Raw genomic sequence first — 22,971 nt, 5'->3', positions numbered from 1 at the left:
AAATTAGTTGAAAGATGAACATTTTCCAAACGGACTATTTTTTTCATCTCAGAGCAATTTCATCAGGTCGCGGGTCATCGATCGTTTTGCATGAAAAATTGAACGTTCTCGCATGAACATTAATTTACTCTAAATGTTGTTTATATCTCTTCCCGCAGTGAATAAACACGTTTTAAGCCCTCGAAGTGAGCATTTGGGCCTTTTTAAGTCACTTTTAACCATGAGCCAAATCTTGAGTTTTGGCTCCCTAGAAGCATGAACATGACGATACAGATGCTCATTTTATCTCCAATAGTGATGATCCACCTCTGAGAGTCAAAATTAGTTGAAAGATGAAAATTTTCAAAACGGCCCATTTTGGTCATCTCGGAGCAATTTCATCAGGTCCCGGGTCATCGATCGTTTTGCATGAAAAATTGAACGTTCTTGCATGAACATTAATTTACTCTAAATGTTGTTTATATCTCTTCCCGCAGTGAATAAACACGTTTTAAGCCCTCGAAGTGAGCATTTGGGTCCTTTTAATTCACTTTTAACCATGAGCCAAATCTTGAGTTTTGGCTCCTTATAAGCATGAAAATGACGATAAAGATGCTCATTTTATCTCCAAAAGTGATGATCCACCTCTGAAAGTCAGAATTAGTTGAAAGATGGAAGGTTTCAAAACGGACCATTTTGGTCATCTTAGAGCAATTTCATCAGGTCGCGGGTCATCGATCGTTTTGCATGAAAAATTGAACGTTCTCGCATGAACAATAATTTACTCTAAATGTTGTTTATATCTCTTCCCACAGTGAATAAACACGTTTTAAGCCCTCTAAGTGAGCATTTGGGTCCTTTTAAGTCACTTTTACCCATGAGCCAAATCTTGAGTTTTGGCTCCCTAGAAGCATGAAAATGACTATAAAGATGCTCATTTTAGCTCCAAAATTGATGATCCACCTCTGAGAGTCAAAATTAGTTGAAAGATGAAAATTTTCAAAACGGACCATTTTGGTCATCTCGGAGCAATTTCATCAGGTCGCGGGTCATCGATCGCTTTGCATGAAAAATTGAACGTTCTCGCATGAACAATAATTTACTCTAAATGTTGTTTATATCTCTTCCCGCAGTGACTAAACATGTTTTAAGCCCTCGAAGTGAGCATTTGGGTCCTTTTAAGTCACTTTTACCTATGAGCCAAATCTTGAGTTTTGGCTCCCTAGAAGCATGAAAATGACTATAAAGAAGCTAATTTTAGCTCCAAAAGTGATGATCCACCTCTGAGAGTAAAAATTAGTTGAAAGATGAACATTTTCAAAACGGACCATTTTGGTCATCTCGGAGCAATTTCATCAGGTCGCGGGTCACTGATCGTTTTGCATGAAAAATTAAACGTTCTTGCATGAACATTAATTTACTCTAAATGTTGTTTATATCTCTTCCCGCAGTGAATAAACACGTTTTAAGCCCTCGAAGTGAGCATTTGGGTCCTTTTAATTCACTTTTAACCATGAGCTAAATCTTGAGTTTTGGCTCCTTAGAAGCATGAAAATGACGATAAAGATGCTAATTTTATATCCAAAAGTGATGATCCACCTCTGAGAGTCAAAATTAGTTGAAAGATGAAAATTTTCAAAACGGACCATTTTGGTCATCTCGGAGCAATTTCATCAGGTCGCGGGTCATCAATCGTTTTGCATGAAACATTGAACGTTCTTGCATGAACATTAATTTACTCTAAATGTTGTTTATATCTCTTCCCGCAGTGAATAAACACGTTTTAAGCCCTCGAAGTGAGCATTTGGGTCCTTTTAAAGTCACTTTTACATGAGCCAAATCTTGAGTTTTGGCTCCTTATAAGCATGAAAATGACGATAAAGATGCTCATTTTATCTCCAAAAGTGATGATCCACCTCTGAAAGTCAGAATTAGTTGAAAGATGGAAGGTTTTAAAACGGACCATTTTGGTCATCTTAGAGCAATTTCATCAGGTCGCGGGTCATCGATTGTTTTGCATGAAAAATTGAATGTTCTCGCATGAACAATAATTTACTCTAAATGTTGTTTATATCTCTTCCCGCAGTGAATAAACACGTTTTAAGCCCTCAAAGTGAGCATTTGGGCCTTTTTAAGTCACTTTTAACCATGAGCCAAATCTTGAGTTTTGGCTCCCTAGAAGCATGAAAATGACGATAAAGATGCTCATTTTATCTCCAAAAGTGATGATGCACCTCTGAGAGTCAAAATTAGTTGAAAGATGAAAATTTTCAAAACGGACCATTTTGGTCATCTCGGAGCAATTTTATCAGGTCGCGGGTCATCGATCGTTTTGCATGAAAAATTGAACGTTCTCGCATGAACAATAATTTACTCTAAATGTTGTTTATATCTCTTCCCACAGTGAATAAACACGTTTTAAGCCCTCGAAGTGAGCATTTGGGTCCTTTTAAGTCACTTTTACCCATGAGCCAAATCTTGAGTTTTGGCTCCCTAGAAGCATGAAAATTACGATAAAGATGCTCATTTTATCTCCAATAGTGATGATCCACCTCTGAGAGTCAAAATTAGTTGAAAAAATGAAAATTTTCAAAACGGACCATTTTGGTAATCTCGGAGCAATTTCATCAGGTCGCGGGTCATCGATCGTTTTGCATGAAAAATTGAACGTTCTTGCATGAACATTAATTTACTCTAAATGTTGTTTATATCTCTTCCCGCAGTGAATAAATCCGTTTTAAGCCCTCGAAGTGAGCATTTGGGTCCTTTTAATTCACTTTTAACCATGAGCCAAATCTTGAGTTTTGGCTCCTTAGAAGCATGAAAATGACGATAAAGATGCTCATTTTATCTCCAAAAGTGATGATCCACCTCTGAAAGTCAGAATTAGTTGAAAGATGAAAATTTTCAAAACGGACCATTTTGGTCATCTCGGAGCAATTTCATCAGGTCGCGGGTCATTGATCGTTTTGCATGAAAAATTTAACGTTCTTGCATGAACATTAATTTACTCTAAATGTTGTTTATATCTCTTCCCGCAGTGAATAAACACGTTTTAAGCCCTCGAAGTGAGCATTTGGGTCCTTTTAAGTCACTTTTAACCATGAGCCAAATCTTGAGTTTTGGCTCCCTAGAAGCATGAAAATGACGATAAAGATGCTCATTTTATATCCAAAAGTGATGATTCACCTCTGAGAGTCAAAATTAGTTGAAAGATGAAAATTTTCAAAACGGACCATTTTGGTCATCTCGGAGCAATTTCATCAGGTCGCGGGTCATCGATCGTTTTGCATGAAAAATTGAACGTTCTCGCATGAACAATAATTTACTCTAAATGTTGTTTATATCTCTTCCCGCAGTGACTAAACACGTTTTAAGCCCTCGAAGTGAGCATTTGGGTCCTTTTAAGTCACTTTTACCTATGAGCCAAATCTTGAGTTTTGGCTCTCTAGAAGCATGAAAATGACTATAAAGAAGCTAATTTTAGCTCCAAAAGTGATGATCCACCTCTGAGAGTAAAAATTAGTTGAAAGATGAACATTTTCAAAACGGACCATTTTGGTCATCTCGGAGCAATTTCATCAGGTCGCGGGTCACTGATCGTTTTGCATGAAAAATTAAACGTTCTTGCATGAACATTAATTTACTCTAAATGTTGTTTATATCTCTTCCCGCAGTGAATAAACACGTTTTAAGCCCTCGAAGTGAGCATTTGGGTCCTTTTAATTCACTTTTAACCATGAGCTAAATCTTGAGTTTTGGCTCCTTAGAAGCATGAAAATGACGATAAAGATGCTCATTTTATATCCAAAAGTGATGATACACCTCTGAGAGTCAAAATTAGTTGAAAGATGAACATTTTCCAAACGGACTATTTTTTTCATCTCAGAGCAATTTCATCAGGTCGCGGGTCATCGATCGTTTTGCATGAAAAATTGAACGTTCTCGCATGAACATTAATTTACTCTAAATGTTGTTTATATCTCTTCCCGCAGTGAATAAACACGTTTTAAGCCCTCGAAGTGAGCATTTGGGCCTTTTTAAGTCACTTTTAACCATGAGCCAAATCTTGAGTTTTGGCTCCCTAGAAGCATGAACATGACGATACAGATGCTCATTTTATCTCCAATAGTGATGATCCACCTCTGAGAGTCAAAATTAGTTGAAAGATGAAAATTTTCAAAACGGCCCATTTTGGTCATCTCGGAGCAATTTCATCAGGTCCCGGGTCATCGATCGTTTTGCATGAAAAATTGAACGTTCTTGCATGAACATTAATTTACTCTAAATGTTGTTTATATCTCTTCCCGCAGTGAATAAACACGTTTTAAGCCCTCGAAGTGAGCATTTGGGTCCTTTTAATTCACTTTTAACCATGAGCCAAATCTTGAGTTTTGGCTCCTTATAAGCATGAAAATGACGATAAAGATGCTCATTTTATCTCCAAAAGTGATGATCCACCTCTGAAAGTCAGAATTAGTTGAAAGATGGAAGGTTTCAAAACGGACCATTTTGGTCATCTTAGAGCAATTTCATCAGGTCGCGGGTCATCGATCGTTTTGCATGAAAAATTGAACGTTCTCGCATGAACAATAATTTACTCTAAATGTTGTTTATATCTCTTCCCACAGTGAATAAACACGTTTTAAGCCCTCTAAGTGAGCATTTGGGTCCTTTTAAGTCACTTTTACCCATGAGCCAAATCTTGAGTTTTGGCTCCCTAGAAGCATGAAAATGACTATAAAGATGCTCATTTTAGCTCCAAAATTGATGATCCACCTCTGAGAGTCAAAATTAGTTGAAAGATGAACATTTTCAAAACGGACCATTTTGGTCATCTCGGAGCAATTTCATCAGGTCGCGGGTCATCGATCGTTTTGCATGAAAAATTGAACGTTCTTGCATGAACATTAATTTACTCTAAATGTTGTTTATATCTCTTCCCGCAGTGAATAAACACGTTTTAAGCCCTCGAAGTGAGCATTTGGGTCCTTTTAAGTCACTTTTAACCATGAGCCAAATCTTGAGTTTTGGCTCCCTAGAAGCATGAAAATGACGATAAAGATGCTCATTTTATATCCAAAAGTGATGATCCACCTCTGAGAGTCAAAATTAGTTGAAAGATGAAAATTTTCAAAACGGACCATTTTGGTCATCTCGGAGCAATTTCATCAGGTCGCGGGTCATCGATCGTTTTGCATGAAAAATTGAACGTTCTTGCATGAACATTAATTTACTCTAAATGTTGTTTATATCTCTTCCCGCAGTGAATAAACACGTTTTAAGCCCTCGAAGTGAGCATTTGGGTCCTTTTAAGTCACTTTTAACCATGAGCCAAATCTTGAGTTTTGGCTCCCTAGAAGCATGAAAATGACGATAAAGATGCTCATTTTATCTCCAAAAGTGATGATCCACCTCTGAGAGTCAAAATTAGTTAAAAGATGAAAATTTTCAAAACGGACCATTTTGGTCATCTCGGAGCAATTTCATCAGGTCGCGGGTCATCGATCGTTTTGCATGAAAAATTGAACGTTCTTGCATGAACATTAATTTACTCTAAATGTTGTTTATATCTCTTCCCGCAGTGAATAAACACGTTTTAAGCCCTCGAAGTGAGCATTTGGGTCCTTTTAAGTCACTTTTAACCATGAGCCAAATCTTGAGTTTTGACTCCCTAGAAGCATGAAAATGACGATAAAGATGCTCATTTTATCTCGAAAAGTGATGATACACCTCTGAGAGTCAAAATTAGTTGAAAGATGAACATTTTCAAAACGGACTATTTTGGTCATCCCAGAGCAATTTCATCAGGTCGCGGGTCATCGATCGTTTTGCATGAAAAATTGAACGTTCTTGCATGAACATTAATTTACTCTAAATGTTGTTTATATCTCTTCCCGCAGTGAATAAACAAGTTTTAAGCCCTCGAAGTGAGCATTTGGGTTCTTTAATTCACTTTTAACCATGAGCCAAATCTTGAGTTTTGGCTCCTTAGAAGCATGAAAATGACGATAAAGATGCTAATTTTATCTCCAAAAGTGATGATCCACCTCTGAAAGTCAGAATTAGTTGAAAGATGGAAGGTTTTAAAACGGACCATTTTGGTCATCTCAGAGCACTTTCATCAGGTCGCGGGTCATCGATCGTTTTGCATGAAAAATTGAACGTTCTTGCATGAACATTAATTTACTCTAAATGTTGTTTATATCTCTTCCCGCAGTGAATAAACACGTTTTAATCCCTCAAAGTAAGCATTTGGGCCTTTTTAAGTCACTTTTAACCATGAGCCAAATCTTGAGTTTTGGCTCCCTAGAAGCATGAAAATGACGATAAAGATGCTCATTTTATCTCCAAAAGTGATGATCCACCTCTGAGAGTCAAAATTAGTTGAAAGATGAAAATTTTCAAAACGGACCATTTTGGTCATCTCGGAGCAATTTCATCAGGTCGCGGGTCATCAATCGTTTTGCATGAAAAATTGAACGTTCTCGCATGAACAATAATTTACTCTAAATGTTGTTTATATCTCTTCCCGCAGTGACTAAACACGTTTTAAGCCCTCGAAGTTAGCATTTGGGCCTTTTTAAGTCACTTTTAACCATGAGCCAAATCTTGAGTTGTGGCTCCCTAGAAGCTTGAAAATGACGATAAAGATGCTCATTTTATCTCCAAAAGTGATGATCCACCTCTGAGAGTCAAAATTAGTTGAAAGATGAAAATTTTCAAAACGGACCATTTTGGTCATCTCGTAGCAATTTCATCAGGTCGCGGGTCATCGATCGTTTTGCATGAAAAATTGAACGTTCTTGCATGAACATTAATTTACTCTAAATGTTGTTTATATCTCTTCCCGCAGTGAATAAACACGTTTTAAGCCCTCGAAGTGAGCATTTGGGTCCTTTTAATTCACTTTTAACCATGAGCCAAATCTTGAGTTTTGGCTCCTTAGAAGCATGAAAATGACGATAAAGATGCTCATTTTATCTCCAAAAGTGATGATCCACCTCTGAAAGTCAGAATTAGTTGAAAGATGGAAGGTTTTAAAACGGACCATTTTGGTCATCTCAGAGCAATTTCATCAGGTCGCGGGTCATCAATCGTTTTGCATGAAAAATTGAACGTTCTCGCATGAACAATAATTTACTCTAAATGTTGTTTATATCTCTTCCCGCAGTGAATAAACACATTTTAAGCCCTCAAAGTGAGCATTTGGGCCTTTTTAAGTCACTTTTAACCATGAGCCAAATCTTGAGTTTTGGCTCCCTAGAAGCATGAAAATGACGATAAAGATGCTCATTTTATATCCAAAAGTGATGATCCACCTCTGAGAGTCAAAATTAGTTGAAAGATGAAAATTTTCAAAACGGACCATTGTGGTCATCTTGGAGCAATTTCATCAGGTCATCGATCGTTTTGCATGAAAAATTGAACGTTCTTGCATGAACATTAATTTACTCTAAATGTTGTTTATATCTCTTCCCGCAGTGAATAAACACGTTTTAAGCCCTCGAAGTGAGCATTTGGGTCCTTTTAAGTCACTTTTAACCATGAGCCAAATCTTGAGTTTTGGCTCCCTAGAAGCATGAAAATGACGATAAAGATGCTCATTTTATATCCAAAAGTGATGATCCACCTCTGAGAGTCAAAATTAGTTGAAAGATGAAAATTTTCAAAACGGACCATTTTGGTCATCTTGGAGCAATTTCATCAGGTCGCGGGTCATCGATCGTTTTGCATGAAAAATTGAACGTTCTTGCATGAACATTAATTTACTCTAAATGTTGTTTATATCTCTTCCCGCAGTGAATAAACACGTTTTAAGCCCTCGAAGTGAGCATTTGGGTCATTTTAAGTCACTTTTAACCATGAGCCAAATCTTGAGTTTTGGTTCCTTAGAAGCATGAAAATGACGATAAAGATGCTAATTTTATCTCCAAAAGTGATGATCCACCTCTGAAAGTCAGAATTAGTTGAAAGATGGAAGGTTTTAAAACGGACCATTTTGGTCATCTCAGAGCACTTTCATCAGGTCGCGGGTCATCGATCGTTTTGCATGAAAAATTGAACGTTCTCGCATGAACAATAATTTACTCTAAATGTTGTTTATATCTCTTCCCGCAGTGAATAAACACGTTTTAAGCCCTCAAAGTGAGCATTTGGGCCTTTTTAAGTCACTTTTAACCATGAGCCAAATCTTGAGTTTTGGCTCCCTAGAAGCATGAAAATTACGATAAAGATGCTCATTTTATATCCAAAAGTAATGATCCACCTCTAAGAGTCAAAATTAGTTGAAAGATGAAAATTTTCAAAACGGACCATTTTGGTCATCTCGGAGCAATTTCATCAGGTCGCGGGTCATCGATCGTTTTGCATGAAAAATTGAACGTTCTTGCATGAACATTAATTTACTCTAAATGTTGTTTATATCTCTTCCCGCAGTGAATAAACACGTTTTAATCCCTCAAAGTAAGCATTTGGGCCTTTTTAAGTCACTTTTAACCATGAGCCAAATCTTGAGTTTTGGCTCCCTAGAAGCATGAAAATGACGATAAAGATGCTCATTTTATCTCCAAAAGTGATGATCCACCTCTGAGAGTCAAAATTAGTTGAAAGATGAAAATTTTCAAAACGGACCATTTTGGTCATCTCGGAGCAATTTCATCAGGTCGCGGGTCATCAATCGTTTTGCATGAAAAATTGAACGTTCTCGCATGAACAATAATTTACTCTAAATGTTGTTTATATCTCTTCCCGCAGTGACTAAACACGTTTTAAGCCCTCGAAGTTAGCATTTGGGCCTTTTTAAGTCACTTTTAACCATGAGCCAAATCTTGAGTTTTGGCTCCCTAGAAGCATGAAAATGACGATAAAGATGCTCATTTTATCTCCAAAAGTGATGATCCACCTCTGAGAGTCAAAATTAGTTGAAAGATGAAAATTTTCAAAACGGACCATTTTGGTCATCTCGTAGCAATTTCATCAGGTCGCGGGTCATCGATCGTTTTGCATGAAAAATTGAACGTTCTTGCATGAACATTAATTTACTCTAAATGTTGTTTATATCTCTTCCCGCAGTGAATAAACACGTTTTAAGCCCTCGAAGTGAGCATTTGGGTCCTTTTAATTCACTTTTAACCATGAGCCAAATCTTGAGTTTTGGCTCCTTAGAAGCATGAAAATGACGATAAAGATGCTCATTTTATCTCCAAAAGTGATGATCCACCTCTGAAAGTCAGAATTAGTTGAAAGATGGAAGGTTTTAAAACGGACCATTTTGGTCATCTCAGAGCAATTTCATCAGGTCGCGGGTCATCAATCGTTTTGCATGAAAAATTGAACGTTCTCGCATGAACAATAATTTACTCTAAATGTTGTTTATATCTCTTCCCGCAGTGAATAAACACGTTTTAAGCCCTCAAAGTGAGCATTTGGGCCTTTTTAAGTCACTTTTAACCATGAGCCAAATCTTGAGTTTTGGCTCCCTAGAAGCATGAAAATGACGATAAAGATGCTCATTTTATATCCAAAAGTGATGATCCACCTCTGAGAGTCAAAATTAGTTGAAAGATGAAAATTTTCAAAACGGACCATTGTGGTCATCTTGGAGCAATTTCATCAGGTCATCGATCGTTTTGCATGAAAAATTGAACGTTCTTGCATGAACATTAATTTACTCTAAATGTTGTTTATATCTCTTCCCGCAGTGAATAAACACGTTTTAAGCCCTCGAAGTGAGCATTTGGGTCCTTTTAATTCACTTTTAACCATGAGCCAAATCTTGAGTTTTGGCTCCCTAGAAGCATGAAAATGACGATAAAGATGCTCATTTTATCTCCAAAAGTGATGATACACCTCTGAGAGTCAAAATTAGTTGAAAGATGAACATTTTCAAAACGGACTATTTTGGTCATCTCAGAGCAATTTCATCAGGTCGCGGGTCATCGATCGTTTTGCATGAAAAATTGAACGTTCTTGCATGAACATTAATTTACTCTAAATGTTGTTTATATCTCTTCCCGCAGTGAATAAACAAGTTTTAAGCCCTCGAAGTGAGCATTTGGGTTCTTTAATTCACTTTTAACCATGAGCCAAATCTTGAGTTTTGGCTCCTTAGAAGCATGAAAATGACGATAAAGATGCTAATTTTATCTCCAAAAGTGATGATCCACCTCTGAAAGTCAGAATTAGTTGAAAGATGGAAGGTTTTAAAACGGACCATTTTGGTCATCTCAGAGCACTTTCATCAGGTCGCGGGTCATCGATCGTTTTGCATGAAAAATTGAACGTTCTTGCATGAACATTAATTTACTCTAAATGTTGTTTATATCTCTTCCCGCAGTGAATAAACACGTTTTAATCCCTCAAAGTAAGCATTTGGGCCTTTTTAAGTCACTTTTAACCATGAGCCAAATCTTGAGTTTTGGCTCCCTAGAAGCATGAAAATGACGATAAAGATGCTCATTTTATCTCCAAAAGTGATGATCCACCTCTGAGAGTCAAAATTAGTTGAAAGATGAAAATTTTCAAAACGGACCATTTTGGTCATCTCGGAGCAATTTCATCAGGTCGCGGGTCATCAATCGTTTTGCATGAAAAATTGAACGTTCTCGCATGAACAATAATTTACTCTAAATGTTGTTTATATCTCTTCCCGCAGTGACTAAACACGTTTTAAGCCCTCGAAGTTAGCATTTGGGCCTTTTTAAGTCACTTTTAACCATGAGCCAAATCTTGAGTTGTGGCTCCCTAGAAGCTTGAAAATGACGATAAAGATGCTCATTTTATCTCCAAAAGTGATGATCCACCTCTGAGAGTCAAAATTAGTTGAAAGATGAAAATTTTCAAAACGGACCATTTTGGTCATCTCGTAGCAATTTCATCAGGTCGCGGGTCATCGATCGTTTTGCATGAAAAATTGAACGTTCTTGCATGAACATTAATTTACTCTAAATGTTGTTTATATCTCTTCCCGCAGTGAATAAACACGTTTTAAGCCCTCGAAGTGAGCATTTGGGTCCTTTTAATTCACTTTTAACCATGAGCCAAATCTTGAGTTTTGGCTCCTTAGAAGCATGAAAATGACGATAAAGATGCTCATTTTATCTCCAAAAGTGATGATCCACCTCTGAAAGTCAGAATTAGTTGAAAGATGGAAGGTTTTAAAACGGACCATTTTGGTCATCTCAGAGCAATTTCATCAGGTCGCGGGTCATCAATCGTTTTGCATGAAAAATTGAACGTTCTCGCATGAACAATAATTTACTCTAAATGTTGTTTATATCTCTTCCCGCAGTGAATAAACACATTTTAAGCCCTCAAAGTGAGCATTTGGGCCTTTTTAAGTCACTTTTAACCATGAGCCAAATCTTGAGTTTTGGCTCCCTAGAAGCATGAAAATGACGATAAAGATGCTCATTTTATATCCAAAAGTGATGATCCACCTCTGAGAGTCAAAATTAGTTGAAAGATGAAAATTTTCAAAACGGACCATTGTGGTCATCTTGGAGCAATTTCATCAGGTCATCGATCGTTTTGCATGAAAAATTGAACGTTCTTGCATGAACATTAATTTACTCTAAATGTTGTTTATATCTCTTCCCGCAGTGAATAAACACGTTTTAAGCCCTCGAAGTGAGCATTTGGGTCCTTTTAAGTCACTTTTAACCATGAGCCAAATCTTGAGTTTTGGCTCCCTAGAAGCATGAAAATGACGATAAAGATGCTCATTTTATATCCAAAAGTGATGATCCACCTCTGAGAGTCAAAATTAGTTGAAAGATGAAAATTTTCAAAACGGACCATTTTGGTCATCTTGGAGCAATTTCATCAGGTCGCGGGTCATCGATCGTTTTGCATGAAAAATTGAACGTTCTTGCATGAACATTAATTTACTCTAAATGTTGTTTATATCTCTTCCCGCAGTGAATAAACACGTTTTAAGCCCTCGAAGTGAGCATTTGGGTCATTTTAAGTCACTTTTAACCATGAGCCAAATCTTGAGTTTTGGTTCCTTAGAAGCATGAAAATGACGATAAAGATGCTAATTTTATCTCCAAAAGTGATGATCCACCTCTGAAAGTCAGAATTAGTTGAAAGATGGAAGGTTTTAAAACGGACCATTTTGGTCATCTCAGAGCACTTTCATCAGGTCGCGGGTCATCGATCGTTTTGCATGAAAAATTGAACGTTCTCGCATGAACAATAATTTACTCTAAATGTTGTTTATATCTCTTCCCGCAGTGAATAAACACGTTTTAAGCCCTCAAAGTGAGCATTTGGGCCTTTTTAAGTCACTTTTAACCATGAGCCAAATCTTGAGTTTTGGCTCCCTAGAAGCATGAAAATTACGATAAAGATGCTCATTTTATATCCAAAAGTAATGATCCACCTCTAAGAGTCAAAATTAGTTGAAAGATGAAAATTTTCAAAACGGACCATTTTGGTCATCTCGGAGCAATTTCATCAGGTCGCGGGTCATCGATCGTTTTGCATGAAAAATTGAACGTTCTTGCATGAACATTAATTTACTCTAAATGTTGTTTATATCTCTTCCCGCAGTGAATAAACACGTTTTAATCCCTCAAAGTAAGCATTTGGGCCTTTTTAAGTCACTTTTAACCATGAGCCAAATCTTGAGTTTTGGCTCCCTAGAAGCATGAAAATGACGATAAAGATGCTCATTTTATCTCCAAAAGTGATGATCCACCTCTGAGAGTCAAAATTAGTTGAAAGATGAAAATTTTCAAAACGGACCATTTTGGTCATCTCGGAGCAATTTCATCAGGTCGCGGGTCATCAATCGTTTTGCATGAAAAATTGAACGTTCTCGCATGAACAATAATTTACTCTAAATGTTGTTTATATCTCTTCCCGCAGTGACTAAACACGTTTTAAGCCCTCGAAGTTAGCATTTGGGCCTTTTTAAGTCACTTTTAACCATGAGCCAAATCTTGAGTTTTGGCTCCCTAGAAGCATGAAAATGACGATAAAGATGCTCATTTTATCTCCAAAAGTGATGATCCACCTCTGAGAGTCAAAATTAGTTGAAAGATGAAAATTTTCAAAACGGACCATTTTGGTCATCTCGTAGCAATTTCATCAGGTCGCGGGTCATCGATCGTTTTGCATGAAAAATTGAACGTTCTTGCATGAACATTAATTTACTCTAAATGTTGTTTATATCTCTTCCCGCAGTGAATAAACACGTTTTAAGCCCTCGAAGTGAGCATTTGGGTCCTTTTAATTCACTTTTAACCATGAGCCAAATCTTGAGTTTTGGCTCCTTAGAAGCATGAAAATGACGATAAAGATGCTCATTTTATCTCCAAAAGTGATGATCCACCTCTGAAAGTCAGAATTAGTTGAAAGATGGAAGGTTTTAAAACGGACCATTTTGGTCATCTCAGAGCAATTTCATCAGGTCGCGGGTCATCAATCGTTTTGCATGAAAAATTGAACGTTCTCGCATGAACAATAATTTACTCTAAATGTTGTTTATATCTCTTCCCGCAGTGAATAAACACGTTTTAAGCCCTCAAAGTGAGCATTTGGGCCTTTTTAAGTCACTTTTAACCATGAGCCAAATCTTGAGTTTTGGCTCCCTAGAAGCATGAAAATGACGATAAAGATGCTCATTTTATATCCAAAAGTGATGATCCACCTCTGAGAGTCAAAATTAGTTGAAAGATGAAAATTTTCAAAACGGACCATTGTGGTCATCTTGGAGCAATTTCATCAGGTCATCGATCGTTTTGCATGAAAAATTGAACGTTCTTGCATGAACATTAATTTACTCTAAATGTTGTTTATATCTCTTCCCGCAGTGAATAAACACGTTTTAAGCCCTCGAAGTGAGCATTTGGGTCCTTTTAATTCACTTTTAACCATGAGCCAAATCTTGAGTTTTGGCTCCTTAGAAGCATGAAAATGACGATAAAGATGCTCATTTTATCTCCAAAAGTGATGATCCACCTCTGAAAGTCAGAATTAGTTGAAAGATGGAAGGTTTTAAAACGGACCATTTTGGTCATCTCAGAGCAATTTCATCAGGTCGCGGGTCATCGATCGTTTTGCATGAAAAATTGAACGTTCTCGCATGAACAATAATTTACTCTAAATGTTGTTTATATCTCTTCCCGCAGTGAATAAACACGTTTTAAGCCCTCAAAGTGAGCATTTGGGCCTTTTTAAGTCACTTTTAACCATGAGCCAAATCTTGAGTTTTGGCTCCCTAGAAGTATGAAAATGACGATAAAGATGCTCATTTTATCTCCAAAAGTGACGATCCACCTCTGAGAGTCAAAATTAGTTGAAAGATGAACATTTTCGAAACGGACTATTTTGGTCATCTCAGAGCAATTTCATCAGGTCGCGGGTCATCGATCGTTTTGCATGAAAAATTGAACGTTCTGGCATGAACATTAATTTACTCTAAATGTTGTTTATATCTCTTCCCGCAGTGAATAAACACGTTTTAAGCCCTCGAAGTGAGCATTTGGGCCTTTTTAAGTCACTTTTAACCATGAGCCAAATCTTGAGTTTTGGATCCCTAGAAGCATGAAAATGACGATAAAGATGCTCATTTTATCTCCAAAAGTTATGATCCACCTCTGAGAGTCAAAATTAGTTGAAAGATGACAATTTTCAAAACGGACCATTTTGGTCATCTCGGAGCAATTTCATCAGGTCGCGGGTCAACGATCGTTTTGCATGAAAAATTGAACGTTCTCGCATGAACATTATTTTACTCTAAATGTTGTTTATATCTCTTCCCGCAGTGAATAAACACGTTTTAAGCCCTCGAAGTGAGCATTTGGGCCTTTTTAAGTCACTTTTAACCATGAGCCAAATCTTGAGTTTTGGCTCCCTAGAAGCATGAAAATGACGATAAAGATGCTCATTTTATCTCCAAAAGTGATGATCCACCTCTGAGAGTCAAAATTAGTTGAAAGATGAAAATTTTCAAAACGGACCATTTTGGTCATCTCTGAGCAATTTCATCAGGTCGCGGGTCATCGATCGTTTTGCATGAAAAATTGAACGTTCTTGCATGAACATTAATTTACTCTAAATGTTGTTTATATCTCTTCCCGCAGTGAATAAACACGTTTTAAGCCCTCGAAGTGAGCATTTGGGTCCTTTTAATTCACTTTTAACCATGAGCCAAATCTTGAGTTTTGGCTCCTTAGAAGCATGAAAATGACGATAAAGATGCTCATTTTATCTCCAAAAGTGATGATCCACCTCTGAAAGTCAGAATTAGTTGAAAGATGGAAGGTTTTAAAACGGACCATTTTGGTCATCTCAGAGCAATTTCATCAGGTCGCGGGTCATCGATCGTTTTGCATGAAAAATTGAACGTTCTCGCATGAACAATAATTTACTCTAAATGTTGTTTATATCTCTTCCCGCAGTGAATAAACACGTTTTAAGCCCTCGAAGTGAGCATTTGGGCCTTTTTAAGTCACTTTTAACCATGAGCCAAATCTTGAGTTTTGGCTCCCTAGAAGCATGAAAATGACGATAAAGATGCTCATTTTATCTCCAAAAGTGATGATCCACCTCTGAGAGTCAAAATTAGTTGAAAGATGAAAATTTTCAAAACGGACCATTTTGGTCATCTCGGAGCAATTTCATCAGATCGCGGGTCATCGATCGTTTTGCATGAAAAATTGAACGTTCTTGCATGAACATTAATTTACTCTAAATGTTGTTTATATCTCTTCCCGCAGTGAATAAACACGTTTTAAGCCTTCGAAGTGAGCATTTGGGCCTTTTTAAGTCACTTTTAACCATGAGCCAAATCTTGAGTTTTGGCTCCCTAGAAGCTTGAAAATGACGATAAAGATGCTCATTTTATTTCCAAAAGTGATGATCCACCTCTGAGAGTCAAAATTAGTTGAAAGATGAAACTTTTCAAAACGGACCATTTTGGTCATCTCGGAGCAATTTCATCAGATCGCGGGTCATCGATCGTTTTGCATGAAAAATTGAACGTTCTCGGATGAACAATAATTTACTCTAAATGTTGTTTATATCTCTTCCCGCAGTGAATAAACACGTATTAATCCCTCAAAGTGAGCATTTGGGCGTTTTTAAGTCACTTTTAACCATGAGCCAAATCTTGAGTTTTGGCTCCCTAGAAGCATGAAAATGACGATAAAGATGCTCATTTTATATCCAAAAGTGATGATCCACCTCTGAGTGTAAAAATTAGTTGAAAGATGAACATTTTCAAAACGGACCATTTTGGTCATCTCAAAGCAATTTCATCAGGTCGCGGGTCAACGATCGTTTTGCATGAAAAATTCAAGGTTCTCGCATGAACATTATTTTACTCTAAATGTTGTTTATATCTCTTCCCACGGTGAATAAACACGTTTTAAGCCCTCGAAGTGAGCATTTGGGTCCTTTTAATTCACTTTTAACCATGAGCCAAATCTTGAGTTTTGGCTCCTTAGAAGCATGAAAATGACGATAAAGATGCTCATTTTATCTCCAAAAGTGATGATCCACCTCTGAAAGTCAGAATTAGTTGAAAGATGGAAGGTTTTAAAATGGACCATTTTGGTCATCTCAGAGCAATTTCATCAGGTCGCGGGTCATCGATCGTTTTGCATGAAAAACTTGAACGTTCTCGCATGAACAATAATTTACTCTAAATGTTGTTTATATCTCTTCCCGCAGTGAATAAACACGTGTTAAGCCCTCGAAGTGAGCATTTGGTCCTTTTTAAGTCACTTTTAACCATGAGCCAAATATTGAGTTTTGGCTCCCTAGAAGCATGAAAATGACGATAAAGATGCTCATTTTATCTCCAAAAGTGATGATCCACCTCTGAGAGTCAAAATTAGTTGAAAGATGAAAATTTTCAAAACGGACCATTTTGGTCATCTCGGAGCAATTTCATCAGGTCGCGGGTCATCGATCGTTTTGCATGAAAAATTGAACGTTCTTGCATGAACATTAATTTACTCTAAATGTTGTTTATATCTCTTCCCGCACTGAATAAACAAGTTTTAAGCCCTCGAAGTGAGCATTTGGGTTCTTTAATTCACTTTTAACCATGAGCCAAATCTTGAGTTTTGGCTCCTTAGAAGCATGAAAATGACGATAAAGATGCTCATTTTATCTCCAAAAGTGATGATCCACCTCTGAAAGTCAGAATTAGTTGAAAGATGGAAGGTTTTAAAACGGACCATTTTGGTCATCTCAGAGCAATTTCATCAGGTCGCGGGTCATCGATCGTTTTGCATGAAAAATTGAACGTTCTCGCATGAACAATAATTTACTCTTAATGTTGTTTATATCTCTTCCCGCAGTGAATAAACACGTTTTAAGCCCTCGAAGTGAGCATTTGGGCCTTTTTAAGTCACTTTTAACCATGAGCCAAATCTTGAATTTTGGCTCCCTAGAAGCATGAAAATGACGATAAAGATGCTCATTTTATATCCAAAAGTGATGATCCACCTCTGCGAGTCAAAATTAGTTGAAAGATGAAAATTTTCAAAACGGACCATTTTGGTCATCTCGGAGCAATTTCATCAGGTCGCGGGTCATCGATCGTTTTGCAAGAAAAATAGAACGTTCTTGCATGAACATTAATTTACTCTAAATGTTGTTTATATCTCTTCCTGCAGTGAATAAACACGCTTTAATCCCTCAAAGTGAGCATTTGGGCCTTTTTAAGTCACTTTTAACCATGAGCCAAATCTTGAGTTTTGGCTCCCTAGAAGCATGAAAATGACGATAAAGATGCTAATTTTATATCCAAAAGTGATGATCCACCTCTGAGAGTCAAAATTAGTTGAAAGATGAAAATTTTCAAAACGGACCATTTTGGTCATCTCGGAGCAATTTCATCAGGTCGCGGGTCATCGATCGTTTTGCATGAAAAATTGAACGTTCTTGCATGAACATTAATTTACTCTAAATGTTGTTTATATCTCTTCCCGCAGTGAATAAACACGTTTTAAGCCCTCGAAGTGAGCATTTGGGTCCTTTTAAGTCACTTTTAACCATGAGCCAAATCTTGAGTTTTGGCTCCCTAGAAGCATGAAAATGACGATAAAGATGCTCATTTTATCTCCAAAAGTGATGATCCACCTCTGAGAGTCAAAATTAGTTAAAAGATGAAAATTTTCAAAACGGACCATTTTGGTCATCTCGGAGCAATTTCATCAGGTCGCGGGTCATCGATCGTTTTGCATGAAAAATTGAACGTTCTCGCATGAACAATAATTTACTCTAAATGTTGTTTATATCTCTTCCCGCAGTGACTAAACACGTTTTAAGCCCTCGAAATGAGCATTTGGGTCCTTTTAAGTCACTTTTACCCATGAGCCAAATCTTGAGTTTTGGCTCCCTAGAAGCATGAAAATGACTATAAAGATGCTCATTTTAGCTCCAAAAGTGATGATCCACCTCTGAGAGTAAAAATTAGTTGAAAGATGAACATTCTCAAAACGGACCATTTTGGTCATCTCAGAGCAATTTCATCAGGTCGCGGGTCAACGATCGTTTTGCATGAAAAATTGAACATTCTCGCATGAACATTATTTTACTCTAAATGTTGTTTATATCTCTTCCCGCAGTGAATAAACACGTTTTAAGCCCTCGAAGTGAGCATTTGGGCCTTTTTAAGTCACTTTTAACCATGAGCCAAATCTTGAGTTTTGGCTCCCTAGAAGCATGAAAATGACGATAAAGATGCTGATTTTATCTCCAAAAGTGATGATCCACCTCTGAGAGTCAAAATTAGTTGAAAGATGAAAATTTTCAAAACGGACCATTTTGGTCATCTCGGAGCAATTTCATCAGGTCGCGGGTCATCGATCGTTTTGCATGAAAAATTGAACGTTCTTGCATGAACATTAATTTACTCTAAATGTTGTTTATATCTCTTCCCGCAGTGAATAAACACGTTTTAAGCCCTCGAAGTGAGCATTTGGGTCCTTTTAAGTCACTTTTAACCATGAGCCAAATCTTGAGTTTTGACTCCCTAGAAGCATGAAAATGACGATAAAGATGCTCATTTTATCTCCAAAAGTGATGATACACCTCTGAGAGTCAAAATTAGTTGAAAGATGAACATTTTCAAAACGGACTATTTTGGTCATCTCAGAGCAATTTCATCAGGTCGCGGGTCATCGATCGTTTTGCATGAAAAATTGAACGTTCTTGCATGAACATTAATTTACTCTAAATGTTGTTTATATCTCTTCCCGCAGTGAATAAACAAGTTTTAAGCCCTCGAAGTGAGCATTTGGGTTCTTTAATTCACTTTTAACCATGGGCCAAATCTTGAGTTTTGGCTCCTTAGAAGCATGAAAATGACGATAAAGATGCTAATTTTATCTCCAAAAGTGATGATCCACCTCTGAAAGTCAGAATTAGTTGAAAGATGGAAGGTTTTAAAACGGACCATTTTGGTCATCTCAGAGCACTTTCATCAGGTCGCGGGTCATCGATCGTTTTGCATGAAAAATTGAACGTTCTCGCATGAACAATAATTTACTCTAAATGTTGTTTATATCTCTTCCCGCAGTGAATAAACACGTTTTAAGCCCTCAAAGTGAGCATTTGGGCCTTTTTAAGTCACTTTTAACCATGAGCCAAATCTTGAGTTTTGGCTCCCTAGAAGCATGAAAATTACGATAAAGATGCTCATTTTATATCCAAAAGTAATGATCCACCTCTAAGAGTCAAAATTAGTTGAAAGATGAAAATTTTCAAAACGGACCATTTTGGTCATCTCGGAGCAATTTCATCAGGTCGCGGGTCATCGATCGTTTTGCATGAAAAATTGAACGTTCTTGCATGAACATTAATTTACTCTAAATGTTGTTTATATCTCTTCCCGCAGTGAATAAACACGTTTTAATCCCTCAAAGTAAGCATTTGGGCCTTTTTAAGTCACTTTTAACCATGAGCCAAATCTTGAGTTTTGGCTCCCTAGAAGCATGAAAATGACGATAAAGATGCTCATTTTATCTCCAAAAGTGATGATCCACCTCTGAGAGTAAAAATTAGTTGAAAGATGAACATTCTCAAAACGGACCATTTTGGTCATCTCAGAGCAATTTCATCAGGTCGCGGGTCAACGATCGTTTTGCATGAAAAATTGAACATTCTCGCATGAACATTATTTTACTCTAAATGTTGTTTATATCTCTTCCCGCAGTGAATAAACACGTTTTAAGCCCTCGAAGTGAGCATTTGGGCCTTTTTAAGTCACTTTTAACCATGAGCCAAATCTTGAGTTTTGGCTCCCTAGAAGCATGAAAATGACGATAAAGATGCTGATTTTATCTCCAAAAGTGATGATCCACCTCTGAGAGTCAAAATTAGTTGAAAGATGAAAATTTTCAAAACGGACCATTTTGGTCATCTCGGAGCAATTTCATCAGGTCGCGGGTCATCGATCGTTTTGCATGAAAAATTGAACGTTCTTGCATGAACATTAATTTACTCTAAATGTTGTTTATATCTCTTCCCGCAGTGAATAAACACGTTTTAAGCCCTCGAAGTGAGCATTTGGGTCCTTTTAAGTCACTTTTAACCATGAGCCAAATCTTGAGTTTTGACTCCCTAGAAGCATGAAAATGACGATAAAGATGCTCATTTTATCTCCAAAAGTGATGATACACCTCTGAGAGTCAAAATTAGTTGAAAGATGAACATTTTCAAAACGGACTATTTTGGTCATCTCAGAGCAATTTCATCAGGTCGCGGGTCATCGATCGTTTTGCATGAAAAATTGAACGTTCTTGCATGAACATTAATTTACTCTAAATGTTGTTTATATCTCTTCCCGCAGTGAATAAACAAGTTTTAAGCCCTCGAAGTGAGCATTTGGGTTCTTTAATTCACTTTTAACCATGGGCCAAATCTTGAGTTTTGGCTCCTTAGAAGCATGAAAATGACGATAAAGATGCTAATTTTATCTCCAAAAGTGATGATCCACCTCTGAAAGTCAGAATTAGTTGAAAGATGGAAGGTTTTAAAACGGACCATTTTGGTCATCTCAGAGCACTTTCATCAGGTCGCGGGTCATCGATCGTTTTGCATGAAAAATTGAACGTTCTCGCATGAACAATAATTTACTCTAAATGTTGTTTATATCTCTTCCCGCAGTGAATAAACACGTTTTAAGCCCTCAAAGTGAGCATTTGGGCCTTTTTAAGTCACTTTTAACCATGAGCCAAATCTTGAGTTTTGGCTCCCTAGAAGCATGAAAATTACGATAAAGATGCTCATTTTATATCCAAAAGTAATGATCCACCTCTAAGAGTCAAAATTAGTTGAAAGATGAAAATTTTCAAAACGGACCATTTTGGTCATCTCGGAGCAATTTCATCAGGTCGCGGGTCATCGATCGTTTTGCATGAAAAATTGAACGTTCTTGCATGAACATTAATTTACTCTAAATGTTGTTTATATCTCTTCCCGCAGTGAATAAACACGTTTTAATCCCTCAAAGTAAGCATTTGGGCCTTTTTAAGTCACTTTTAACCATGAGCCAAATCTTGAGTTTTGGCTCCCTAGAAGCATGAAAATGACGATAAAGATGCTCATTTTATCTCCAAAAGTGATGATCCACCTCTGAGAGTCAAGATTAGTTGAAAGATGAAAATTTTCAAAACGGACCATTTTGGTCATCTCGGAGCAATTTCATCAGGTCGCGGGTCATTGATCGTTTTGCATGAAAAATTTAACGTTCTTGCATGAACATTAATTTACTCTAAATGTTGTTTATATCTCTTCCCGCAGTGAATAAACACGTTTTAAGCCCTCGAAGTGAGCATTTGGGTCCTTTTAAGTCACTTTTAACCATGAGCCAAATCTTGAGTTTTGGCTCCCTAGAAGCATGAAAATGACGATAAAGATGCTTATTTTATATCCAAAAGTGATGATTCACCTCTGAGAGTCAAAATTAGTTGAAAGATGGAAATTTTCAAAACGGACCATTTTGGTCATCTCGGAGCAATTTCATCAGGTCGCGGGTCATCGATCGTTTTGCATGAAAAATTGAACGTTCTTGCATGAACAATAATTTACTCTAAATGTTGTTTATATCTCTTCCCGCAGTGACTAAACACGTTTTAAGCCCTCGAAGTGAGCATTTGGGTCCTTTTAAGTCACTTTTAACCATGAGCCAAATCTTGAGTTTTGGCTCCCTAGAAGCATGAAAATGACGATAAAGATGCTTATTTTATATCCAAAAGTGATGATTCACCTCTGAGAGTCAAAATTAGTTGAAAGATGAAAATTTTCAAAACGGACCATTTTGGTCATCTCGGAGCAATTTCATCAGGTCGCGGGTCATCGATCGTTTTGCATGAAAAATTGAACGTTCTTGCATGAACAATAATTTACTCTAATTGTTGTTTATATCTCTTCCCGCAGTGACTAAACACGTTTTAAGCCCTCGAAGTGAGCATTTGGGTCCTTTTAAGTCACTTTTACCCATGAGCCAAATCTTGAGTTTTGGCTCCCTAGAAGCATGAAAATGACTATAAAGAAGCTAATTTTAGCTCCAAAAGTGATGATCCACCTCTGAGAGTAAAAATTAGTTGAAAGATGAACATTTTCAAAACGGACCATTTTGGTCATCTCGGAGCAATTTCATCAGGTCGCGGGTCATCGATCGTTTTGCATGAAAAATTGAACGTTCTCGCATGAACAATAATTTACTCTAAATGTTGTTTATATCTCTTCCCACAGTGAATAAACACGTTTTAAGCCCTCGAAGTGAGCATTTGGGTCCTTTTAAGTCACTTTTACCCATGAGCCAAATCTTGAGTTTTGGCTCCCTAGAAGCATGAAAATGACTATAAAGATGCTCATTTTAGCTCCAAAAGTGATGATCCACCTCTGAGAGTCAAAATTAGTTGAAAGATGAACATTTTCAAAACGGACCATTTTGGTCATCTCGGAGCAATTTCATCAGGTCGCGGGTCATCGATCGTTTTGCATGAAAAATTGAACGTT

Source organism: Lissotriton helveticus, chromosome 2_1 (assembly GCF_964261635.1).
Source record: "Lissotriton helveticus chromosome 2_1, aLisHel1.1, whole genome shotgun sequence".
Taxonomy (NCBI): Eukaryota; Metazoa; Chordata; class Amphibia; order Caudata; family Salamandridae; genus Lissotriton; species Lissotriton helveticus.
The sequence above is the reverse complement of the archived record's forward strand: the minus strand, read 5'-3'. Positions refer to the sequence as shown.